At 33.4% G+C, this 12654-nt stretch overlaps 1 long non-coding RNA gene and 1 other non-coding gene across 2 annotated transcripts; both read right to left on the bottom strand.

Moving 5' to 3' along the window:
- Positions 1-2867: 2867 nt before the first annotated feature.
- On the bottom strand, positions 2868-12017 carry LOC141448628 (uncharacterized). The gene is made up of 3 exons (XR_012455179.1): positions 11798-12017; positions 5877-5923; positions 2868-3637 (listed from the first exon to the last, which is right to left on the bottom strand). It is a non-coding gene; the product is annotated as an uncharacterized lncRNA (long non-coding RNA).
- On the bottom strand, positions 6344-6415 carry TRNAC-GCA (transfer RNA cysteine (anticodon GCA)). Its single transcript has one exon. It is a non-coding gene; the product is annotated as a tRNA-Cys (tRNA).
- Positions 12018-12654: the final 637 nt, after the last annotated feature.

The raw sequence follows: 12654 nt of genomic DNA on the forward strand, positions 1-12654 counted from the left end.
TATTGGACCGTTTGAAAACCGAGCTGCAAGAAAAACGCCCACGATTGGCCCACAAAAAAAGTCCTTTTCCATCACGACAACGCACCAGCTCACACCTCAGCAGTTGTGGTCGCAAAATTAATGGAAATAGGGTTCCAACTCGTTTCACATCCCCCCTATTCTCCAGACTTGGCTCCCTCGGACTACTATTTGTTCCCCAATATGAAGAAATGGCTGGCGGGAAAAAGATTTTATTCAAACGAGGAGATGATTGCAGAAACGAATGGCTATTTTTCAGACTTGGACAAATCCTATTATTCGGAAGGGATCAACAAACTAGAGCAGCGTTGGACGAAGTGTATAAGCCTAAAAGGAGACTATGTTGAAAAATAAAAAAGGTTTACCCCAAAAAATTAAGTAGTTTTTATTTTTGCACGGACTTTTCAAACGACCCTCGTACCTCAAGACAGCCAACTTTAGTTACAATAAGACAGGTTTCTTCAATGCTTACTTCTATTCCAGCAAATTTTTTCGGAAAGTACAATTCAATTTTTAAGCGCCATCACTTCGGTTCTCCTAAGTTACGGCACATTTCGTCTGTAGCTGGCTATGGAAGTCAACAGACAATAGTTATTACAGAATTTGCAAAAAACTAAAAATCAATAAAAAATATCTGAATCTCAAACGTTGACATTTAATTAGAACAAAGAAAAAAAGCATTTATCTTGAATTAAGTAATAAAGCTTAGTTATGACATTTAAAGTAAAAATGTTACCATCACCTCAAAAAAGTAGACAAAAAAAAAATAATAAAAATAAATCATCTTCACGTCAATATGACTTATTTATTGGCCAACCAATACAATCATTTATCGAGTAATCCATCAATATCAAAGGTAATAAATTCATCATGTTCGCAGGTGCGGATAAATCAGGAGTTGATGAAAAAAAAGGCTAATTTTTTTTTTTTTTAAACTTACATCAACCTGGCTGCTCGTCTAAAATGTGGCAAAAAATGTCTACAGTTACTGCGGTAACCGTTTTTATAATGAGCTACAAGCAAGATTTTCTTTTCGAAATCATTTAGCCATCCGATAATTTTTAAAAACGTTCCTCTTATTTACTTTCAGCTAACTGCAATTGTTAACTAATTTAAATTTTCTTATTGCTGGTAAGAAAAAAATGTTGTGGTCAAATATTTGAAAATAAGTTTTATCTGAAAAATACTTGCCATTTGTGAATTTACAGAAAACTGCTCACAGCCTCGGTTTTTGGGTAAAGGTGCTATGGCCGCTAGTAAGTCCTACTGCCGAAAAACAACTTTCTTAAGTAAGTTTGAAATGTTCTTTCGGGTTTAATTTAAACTTCGAATGCTAATTTAAATAATTTATATTCATACTAACATTTTCAAAAAAAATGTTCATATTATTGTTACCACATATCTATCCAATCATTCAAGACATACACACATTTCTCCATAAACTGAGGCAAAGAGAAGTGACAAATGCATCTTTTATTTGGATACCTGGTCATTCTGGGAACATTGACGCTGATTTCGCTGTAAAAGAAGCCGCTACTAGCACAGCGACAATAGAAAGAACCATGCCATGTAGCTGACAGCGCGAGTGGACATCCACAACGGACAACAAACTCAGAGCTATTGAAGAAACTATAAACGCTTGCAACTCAATCGATTAGAAGAGAGAGGTAACAGTGGCTTGGCTACGAATTCGTCTTACACGGCTAACGCGTGGACACCTTGTATGTAACTGCTCTTAAAAGTTCTATTAATTTTTGAACAGTTTAAATAAGTTATCAAAATTTGACAATCAGTTCAGATCAGTTTATTAACTTAAATAAAATTCAAATATATAGTTAGAGAAATAATAATGAAGGTAAATTTAGGGTTTTCTACACTTTGCGTTTAGTTTAGTTTCGAGTCGTGTGCTCTTTGGCCTTCCACTCAAACATTTTATTAACTTGTTTAGAAGGTAGGTGTTTTCATTGGAGATTTGTAGAGTTTCAACGCAAACAGCAGACCCATTCCTTCACCATAAGTAAACGTGAGGTTGAATTTACCCTTCCTGCACCACTGTTGGACTTAATGGTCGAATGTGGGTTCCCAATCTTTTGGACAACGCTTAAAGTTAATGAACCTAGAAACAAACTTTGTTTCTAAAACTTTTGCAGGAAATTGAACATACTCTCTTTACTTAACTTCCTATTAAAGTTTAGACGTATTCTATACTATTTTTTTTCCCGCCCTTTCAGAGATTTTATAAATCTCAAAATTACTATTTCATAATATTATTCATTTGATTTTGTTAAAAAATAATCATTAAATTATCTTCACCAAGTAATTGCGCGACATCATACACTTGCTTTGTACCGTAGATTTATTTTTACCTATTTTCAGGGCTTTTAGGTTATCTTGCCCTAAATCGAATTTTTTCAGAGAAGGGTTTCAAATAAAAGTTTCAGTTGTGCACTAATTCTTATTAATATAATCAATGATTGTCTGAAATGATTTAATTCATTGACTTTTAAGATCTTGCTTCAAATGATTCACTACTATTTCATAAAATTATTTTCGTGAAAACTCAAAAAGTTAAAAACTTGGATTAGAAAACGGTTTGAATTTTCTAGCGATCTTTTTGTTACACTGTTGCATTGTCCTTTGATTGAAATTTGAAAGATAGATGGATATGAATCATGGTTTCTGAAGGTGATTAAATAAACATATATAGTTGAAACAAAACTGTTGAGACCAGTTTATTCGTTAAGTACATTGCAGTATAGAAGTGCAGTACAGTTTTTTTACACTGTTTATTGGAACTAATCTCAATGAACTAAATAGTACAACTTGACCAAATAGGCGACAATTTGGCAACCCTTGAACTAAGGACTAAATTTAAATAAACAAAAAGTTGAATGCACTCGATATTTTGTTGTTACAAATCTTACAATGTATCGGAACATTTTTTCAAATGTTACAGCACTATAGTGTAGGGTAGCTTCCCCCTATTCCCCCTACTTAAAAAATAACATTCTGAAGTTGCATTATCCAATTTTGTTCAAAACTTTAGTAATAATTTTATAAATATTTTTAATAAATCTAAATTAAAAAGTTTAAATTTTGTTTATTTTTTTTTATTGTTGTTTGACGAATATTATTCCATTTCATGATAAGAACATTATTCTCAGGCAATCCTTAATTGGGGAAGTTTCCTTCAGCTAATCTTCTGTACTTCTCTCGGCTTTCGCTAGTTTTGTTTTAGGTCGTGACAATATTCATTCTCTCACCTCAGCCGTCTCTATATCCTCAGCGTTTCTGAAGCGCTGTCCATCCATCACCAGCCTTCCTTGCTCTTCCTCAGTTCATGACTGTACAATTGCTCCCTTTTTCTTTTTATATCTACTGGAAAATTTATCTCCCTCCGGTTCGTTACTACTTAATTATTCATTTCTTATCCTTTTAGATTTGAGATTTTCATACATTAATCCATTTTATACCCGGGCGCTCAAGTGTCTACTCATAACTTGGTAGTTAAAAGTGGAAATTTTATTCTATTCTTCATATCTCCATTAAAATATCGAATTTTGAGATTCCCTTGTTGTTATTTGCATTCTAAATGGTGAAGTGAGGCGCGGCCACTTACCTGGTAAATTATTGAAGTAAATTGGTTCAGAAAATTATAGGTACCATAAATATTTTTATCTTAATTGTAAAATAGCATAAGTTAAATAATTTTGTCGAACTATTTTTTACATCAAAATAAAGTATATTTTGAGCTGTTACTGTTAAATTTGTTCCTTAACCCTGAAGATGACCTAGTCTTGAGGTTGATAGCTTAGCAAAAAAAATATTACTGTAATTCGCATCATTCTTTCTTCCATTTGTATTAAAGGATAAGTCACCAAAAACAATGAAATTTACAATAAGTATTTATCATTAAATGTTGAGGAAACAATAAGACTGACAACAAAATTGTTTTATTTCAGTTCCAAAGCAAATCTTCCAATATACTTCTGTAATCAAGACTTGGGAGTCCTCAAGGATTTACGTCGCGTTCACTACAGATGCAAGTAAACTTGATGGAAATTAAATCGGATTTTAGCTCCCTCACATTCTCTACAAACTTATAATCCGCATGCTTCACTCGGACACTTTACAAAATTTAATGAAGAAACCATATCGAATACTAAAAGCACTCTCTCCTTCCCATGTCATCTTTATCCTTTCATTACTTTAGCTAAGTCTCTTTGTAAAGGCTTTAATTTCTATAACAAATTAAGTGTAGACTCAATATTAATGGTTTCTTTCAATCAGTTTTTACCGCAGCAAGAAAATTGAAAGTGAAATATTTATATTTACAGAAGCGTTGGATAGTTAAATTTTACAAATTGAGGTTTGAAAACCCTTAAAAAAATAGATTTAGTGTAAACAGGGAAACCTTTGCAGTTCTACATAAGAAAATCGCAGTAAGTAAATTTTGAATACTGTTTACTACTGCACTAGTTCGAAAATTCGGAACATAATCATTTATTTTTCTCTTTCTCGCTAGTAAAAGTGTAAAGTGATATTGCTTGTCTGACTTTACTAAATAAGCTCCAATATATTTATACTCTTTTCTCGTTTCTCTTTCTGCAATTAAACAATAAAATGCCGCGATTAAGGGAAACATTTTTACTGAAATGTTTGATTTGTAATAATATTTTGCTAGCGAACGAAACAATGCTGCTTTTAACGCTTGTGAATGAAACAGTCCTAAATAACACAGAACATTGGGCATAATTAATGGAAGCGTGCGCAATGTAATCAGGAAAATTTAGGGAAAAACACTCGAATAGACAATGTCAGGCATTCATTTATTATAAATGATTCAATAAAATCTAGAAGTTACATAGCAATCTGTAATTGTATTCAGTTTAATGTATTTGTGTATCAAAAAATTATTTTAATGACTGGATTTATGTTCAGCATCTTTATTACAGTTTAAAACAAAATTCTACCCGTGAATCTGTTTGTGTCGATCTTAAAGGTGCTAAATATATGAAAGAATAAACATTTTCTTTTAAGAAGGCTTAATCGCTTTGTTTTTACTAAATTTGCTGTATTAAGGACAATCGCGTGACAGCTGCTATTTGTATGTTTAGATTAGTACATCACTTGATAATAGATGGTATCTTACTTGATTACTTCATTTAACAAAATACCGCATTAATCCTATTCAAAAGTGTGCTCTTATATTTAAATCTTTTAATAAATTTTCGAACCTATAATTTCCGATCTGAAGGGAAGTATTTCTACTGTCGCTTCCGTGAGTCCATGTACTTGGTTTTGGCCTCGTTTTAACAACAACCCCATTCTTCCTGCTAAGGACTAAAGGGCGTTAGCGTTAGCAAGTTTCTTTAAAGTTAGCTTCCGAGTTACTAATCATATCATTATCATCGGCAGTCGCTTATTGGTCTGCACTTTTGAATCCTTAACTACTTACTTTTCAAGGGCTGTGTTTAGTTATAGGCAGGACAAAAAGTCTTCCTGGCCCAACCTATTCTCTACTTTGACTGTACCCTCAACATCTGTGATTGCTTTCGGACGAAACATTCCAGTCTAATCACAGCCATTCTCACCAGATTGACGAGCTTTCGGTGGCACTAAGCTCTTCCATACCTAACCACCCATATTGATGGACTTTCCGCCATCCGCATCCTGAAGACACACCTGGGATCATAGAAACCCAGTGCCAGGTTTCTACCTCATATTTGCTTACATATTTATTTAATTGAAACGAGCACCATAACTACTTCTTTTTACCAGATAAAATTTCCTATTAAATTGCCACATTAAATTTTGCAAGGTGATAAATCAGTCAATGAAGTATTGATAACAACTACCTTTGCTGCTTAGATACTTCTTCAGGTAACTTGACGCCTGCAGGTATCTGAAAAAAACCACAAAATACACTTAATATTAATATCTAAAGACATTCAAAATATACAGATAAATGATGAATGTTCGTACTTCTTGCCGACAAGCAAACTCTACCACTACACACATACAAATTCACATTTACTTTTGTACCCTTTACATATGGTTAGTTGTTAGTACCCATATGCATGACAATCACTTGAAGTAGCCAAAGTAGAACTTTAAGGTCGTAGTGGATTAGGATTTATTGAGCTACTCTGACTTCAATCTACTACCCAAAAAATGTTGTAAGATTGTTTTTTTAAAATTAGGATTAAAAAAAACTAAATAAAAATTGTTTAAGAGAAACTAGGTGAGATTTTTCACCATAGCTTTTTACACAATATAAATTCGCGAGGTTTGGCAAAAAAAAAAAAAAAAAAAGTAAAAAATAAGGGGGCACTCGGGTTTGAACCGAGGACCTCTCGATCTGCAGTCGAATGCTCTACCACTGAGCTATACCCCCACGGATTGCAATTATGATGCACTAACTATGAAACATATTGCACCTTCAGAAAAAAAAAGTAACTGAATAATCTTTAGAGCTTTAATTTTAGTGTAGAAATTAAATTTAGTTGAGACAAATTGGAATCTTTTTAAAATAGTTAATAGTTTAACAGCTAACAAAATGGCTTGCTAAAGAAATGATGATCGATTATTCTAGATTTTTGTAAATCTACTTTTAAAACAATAATGGAAAACTTTCAAATCTTATCTGAGGTTAGAATGATACTTCCGGGATCTAAAAATATTTGTAATCCTAGGTACACTTGGAGGAAGTCTGCATTTAATCGTACCTTCAGTTTTAAATTAACCTCAATTAAAATATCTCAAGAAGAATTACAAGAAGTACATCAGCTATCAAGCAAAAAGTTGATCAGGTTGAAACTGCTTCGTAGGTATTACCCTTCTCAAACCTAGGAATATTTTGCGCTTAGTACTTGATGGATTTGGGATTTCTTCTACTTCAAAGCCTAATTTTAGGGCATTTGCTCTATTTTCACTTTCTACCAGTAAAGGGAAGGTCGCGAAGAATTAAGATTTTGAGTTACCACCAAAACTATCCATGGGTCTATGCGTGCGTGTTCGTGATTTATCCAACTTAACTCAAAAACTAATAATCGCCGAAAATTCAAATTTGGTATTTCGTTTAGGTACCAATAGAGTTTCATTTATAGAAAATTCACACTCGTGTACTGTTAAAGAGGGTTAAATGAGTTACTAAAAATAGATTTTAATGGAAGTTCCTCAATCGAGAAGTACTGCTGTACCGAATAGATTATTCACCTCCTCGAAAATAGATCGTAAACTTTTATGTACATTCTGTATTAACGTTCTATTAACACAATTTTATATCATTTCTTTTATCATTTGTCGAGAAAGATTCGTTTTAGAGTAGATTCTAAGAATGGGTTTTGGGATATGCTTTCCAGTAAAGTTACATTTAAGTATACGGTACCGATATAAACTGTGTAGTATTGTTAAGAACCAAATATTCTGGGTTTGAACCTCGACAATAGCAATCAAAGAATGGCAAATATGTATAAATTTAAAATAAAATGTTTTATAGCAATAGTCTCGTTATTTAATAGCCACAATACAATTTCAGTCAGAAACAGTGACTTCTGTCAAAACAATCACTAATTGTTGATAGATAATGATAATATTAAAAAAAATAAAAAATTATAATACATAATGAGGAAATATTTCATTAAAATATAGGACAATATTGTGGCAAGAAGTAGCTCTCGGGCTGGGCCAATACCCAGAATATTAGGGTCTCTTATCGCTAAAACAGAGTAAATGCAATCCGTGTCGTATCTAGAGGTGCCGGGCGGGCTGATGCTGCTTTCTAGCGGGGGGTAAAAAAAATTAGGCCACTTTTATCTGTCGGTTAGCACGCACGCTGAGTACACAGTAATCTGAATTCTAATTCGCATTGTAAACTTCCTTTTCCTCTATCATGGTCTACTCAGATTCACCCACACAGTGTTTCTAGATCTGTGTGTATGTGTGATCACTTAAGAGAGCGGAAATGTCATCGTCAGTACTATTATATTCTTTTTTTAAATTACATATTGGGTACTTCCGGAAATCTGATCACTAGATGTAGTTTTCTCCGAAAGCACTTCAATCAGTACTTCTGGAAAGTTTTTCTTTATGTTCATCGGTTTCTTTCTCGCTGGTTTTTCCTTTACACTGCTATTTCATGAAATTGACAGTAATTCCTCTTATTTAAGGATAGTGAGAGTTATATTGGATGGTAAGTTTTGGAGAAAATCACTTAACCAAAAATGAGAATATCTGGAACTTTGTTTATAGTTCTTGAATAACGTCCACTCTGCTAAAGACGTGTCGCTCTTGTTTGAAACTCCTTTCACAATTACTGATTTTGACGTGTTCAGTAACTTCATTTCCTCTTAATAAACATCGGCATAACCTTCCTAAATGCCTTTAAGGCTATGCTTCCCCCCAAATTTTTTTCTTTCTTTATTTTACCACTCAAATTCAGCTTTCATAAACAAAAACAACAAATTTTGAATTGTTTGTGCCCTACAAATAAACGAAGCCTAGAAGTTCTAGAAATACCAAAGGCTGGCGATTTTTGGAAGCCTTAGTCGTATGGAAGAAGCCAGCGTTGCGGGGTCAGAACGTTAGAGCTGACAGAAACCACCGTTCGGAGGGCGCCCAGAGGTACAAGGAGACTGACTGCTGACGAGGAGACCGTCCACGACTGACAAAGTTTCCGCTGCCATAGATTTATTGTCGTGCAAACTATCCGAAATCATTTTCAGACAGAAGTGGAGACCGCTCATGAGGCTAAGAATTGCCCGAAATGTGGACACAGTGCAGAGGCGGCTTGCACTTTTATTCCAGGAGCCTCAGCTACAAAAGTTCAACTCACTCCAGCATATAGTCGAAAGACTAGCTCCGGAACACGCACGTAAGAAACGTACTTTTAGCTGAAGAGATTTATATTATTCGCATTAGTTCGCCAGGTTAGAGTGTGAAGAAGGCGGGATTTCCACCTTGCAAAATCTCCAAAAGATGGAGGTGTGTTAATAATGGTTTGGGGAAAATTCATTTCATAAGTGAAAACTGTACTCCATCTGTTCCAGAGAGGGGAGCCTAACAGCGCAGAGGTTCATATCTGACATCATCGAAAATCATATCGTTCCAATTGGCCCTTCCACCTTCATTTTTAAGCAAGACAAAGCGCGGCAACCTTAAGCTGCGATTGTGATTACCGACTAACTTAATGAGACCGGTGTACGCAACCTCAGAGGCCAGCCCGTAACCTCAGCCTCAACCCAATGGAACGAGCTACGGAGGAACACCCGTAGATGACCAAAGCTTGCCGCAGCAGCAAGCCGAGAATGCAGGCTTCTGTCTGCAAAAAACAGAGGAAGGTATCATTCCTTATTACGTAAAAACATTAATTATCTTTAAGTACAAGATTTGTACTTCTTTTGATATTTTTATTTTTTCGATACACAGGTATTTATTATTTTACAATCTCTGTTTCCTGCTTTTCTATTATGGCATACGGATTTCATTTTTATATAGGGTAATAAAGACAAAATATCCAGGTGTGCCGGTTTTTGTTGCTTCAAAAAAACAAATCATACAGCTTTAACATCATTATATTCAAATAAGAGGAGTTATACAGCTAACAATGTAGAGCAACATTGGATATTTGTGCTGCTATAAAGTGTTACATCAAGCTGAAGAGGCCACTTAAAATAAAAGCCGGCTCAAGCTCTTTTTGCAAGTAGTTGGAGAAACAGTTGCCATGGATAACATATCCATGGTGATCTCTTCTATTATTAACTACGTGACATTAGGTAAAAGCTGTACTTTAGTCAATAAAGGGATCGCGTAACAGGCATAAATCCGTCGGAACAATCTCTAGTTGCTACCATTCAGTTAGATGTATAACTGCTTTAGATACGTGCAAAGATCTCACTGTTTAGAGTTCTCTTATAGCTAATATATAAAGGACTGATAAACCTGTTAAGAACTACCAAAAATAGATTTTAAAATATTTGAAATCCATCATTTTTTTTTTTTTTTTGCTCCTATGGTTAAAGAATTGATTTTTTTGTTTTGTTTTATAATTTCTGCAAATAAAAACCATGTGCACCGTTAAACTGCCAAAGAATAACAGATAATGTTATTCTTTGAAAAGTGCAACTAGTTTTACTATTGGTTAACATGAAATCAGTGACTCGCGTGGAGTTAATGTGTCAAAAAAATCAACTCTATTCTGAATCTGATGATAGTTTGAGCCTATGTTACTCAATTCTCAGACTCTTAGAGAACTTCTTGATTTCAATTTAAACTAAGTTCACTTTACAATTCTAGATATACAGAGAATTTTTTCCATTTCTTGGCGATTTGTTTAGTTCTTTCAGAGATTCCAAAATATTATTCAGGTCAAAATATTTTATGCAGAACTCATTGCGAAGTAAAACAGTTCTGAATGTAGGAGTTGAGTTAATAAGATATAGCTGACCAGGCTTGGTCTTGCCGCTACCCACACATGAATTTCATTTCTAAAATAACTCAATTCTTTTTTACATCCTTGATTAAATACTCTTGTTTTTAAAATCACTTAGACAATATTTTGGACACCTATTTCCACTTTGTTACAACTTTTTCTCGCTATCAAAGCTTAATTTTATAACTTTGCTTATAAAAGCTTGTCTCACATCAGCTTATTTTCATTGTTTGCTATACTTCTTAGCACATTTTTCTTATTATTTTGTACGTTTAACTTGTGATTCTACTTGGTTCCATTTCATGTGATTTTCGTTTCTTCTGTTATTTTTATCTATCACCGACTAACAATTTAAAGGTTAATCTAGGTTGTTAAGTAAATAAGACATGATATGAATCCAAGTATGACTAAGTAAAGTAAAGTTAAGTAATTGCCTATGTTTTCAGGCGATCCTTACGTCCAACTACCAATTAGGTGTCGTGGACGGAGGCGACTAGCAAATATACTTTACTGTAAATTCCTTTTGACCGATAAATAAAATCCAAGGCCTAAGACCGGGAATCGAACCCAGTACCACAATGCATATATTAGCTTTACAGGTCTAACCGCTCGGCTACCGTGGCGCCCTCATTTCACCTCTATGTTTCGCCAAGTCAACCAAGATCTTTTTCTATTCCTTGTTCTTTCAAGTAGGTACAGCCTATTCTGCGTTCTTCTTTCCAGTTGTCTCAATCAAGCTCTCATATTTCAACCGTATTAGGGACCTGTTAATTAATCTGCCATCCATCTTATCCTTCATCCTATATTATGGGAAAGATATTTTCCTATATTCTTTATATATTATCATCCTATATTGATGTCCTAAATGGACGGGAACTTTGAAACGCTGGTATTCATTTGTACTTCTTAAGAAGCAAAAAATAGTATTACTATTTGTGTAATAAGTATCAATATACTACAGGCTTTCTGTGTATATGGCCGAGATTAAAACATTGTATTATTATGTAGAGCCTTAGGCCTCAAATTGATTTATATCCTCTGGCCTTGGAATACAAAATTTCCAGTTAGATATTTGTTTCAGAAGGACTTAAATTTAAGCCTCATTGCTTATAGCTAGGCAATCATGTAATCAAAATTTCTTTCTACTAGGCTTATACATTTAAACTTATTCTCGTTTCTGCCAAGAGTATATAGAAAGAAAATAACTATAAACGTAAAAGAATGCCTGTTAGCCAGGGCTAGACTAAGATAATTTAGCATTGCACATCATTCTTTTCTCAGCAACCTAATTATTGACAATAAGTGAGATATTAGAAATTAATATTCTTAAGAGAAAATTGCACTTACCTTAAACTTAACTCCAACCTCCATTGATACCATAACTGTAAGAAATTTTGAACGTCCAACAGAGTTGTTATTCATTCAAGGTTCAAACACAATTCAGTCAATTCATATTTAGTTATGCAAAATTAAAAGTAAAAATTAGATTTAAATCTCAAGGCAATGTCTTTGTGAATAATTCAAGAGTTCTAACATGTAGATATTATTGATGAATCTAAATGGCAACAAATTTGGTAACCTAGGATTGTTCATCAATCAAAGATATTCAGTAGGAATTCAATTAAATTAGCTGGTTAATTAAATGCAATATTCCTAGAGATATTGAATATTTTAATAAATTAATGGAAAGTATTTATTCTGTTAGCGCTGAAAAATAGATCTCTTAATTAATGAATTTAATTATAAGTGTCAATTATTCATTACTGTTTTCTCTGTTTATTTTTGGTGCGTTTTCACATTACCCATTTCTATGTAATCAAAATCAATAAAATGTTATTGAATAAATCAGTAAAATGTAATACTTTAAACTATTAACTTTTTTAAAATTGTGTTTTTAATTAACATTTTAAAAGGTCCAACTCTTTTATTTGCTGCCACCTTGGCAGGCAGATCTTTCGGTTTTCAAGTGGTTTTGTTACTTATTAATTAATTTGTTTTATTTATTTTTATTATTTTTTTTAATAAAAAAATACCTTACGGAGTACCTTTCGGTGGCGTTGGGTGAAATTTTAATCAGAGGATGCAAGATGAAACCGTGGCTGAAACAAGATATAACATCAAAATAGTCAAAAAACTGTAAAGTAGTATCAACATGCAATTATCTTTATTTACGTATTTGTAATATATATATATTTTTTTTATCC

This window comes from Rhodnius prolixus, unplaced genomic scaffold, assembly GCF_049639745.1.
Source record: "Rhodnius prolixus isolate KJV_2025 unplaced genomic scaffold, Rpr scaffold_2, whole genome shotgun sequence".
In the NCBI taxonomy this organism is placed as follows: domain Eukaryota; kingdom Metazoa; phylum Arthropoda; class Insecta; order Hemiptera; family Reduviidae; genus Rhodnius; species Rhodnius prolixus.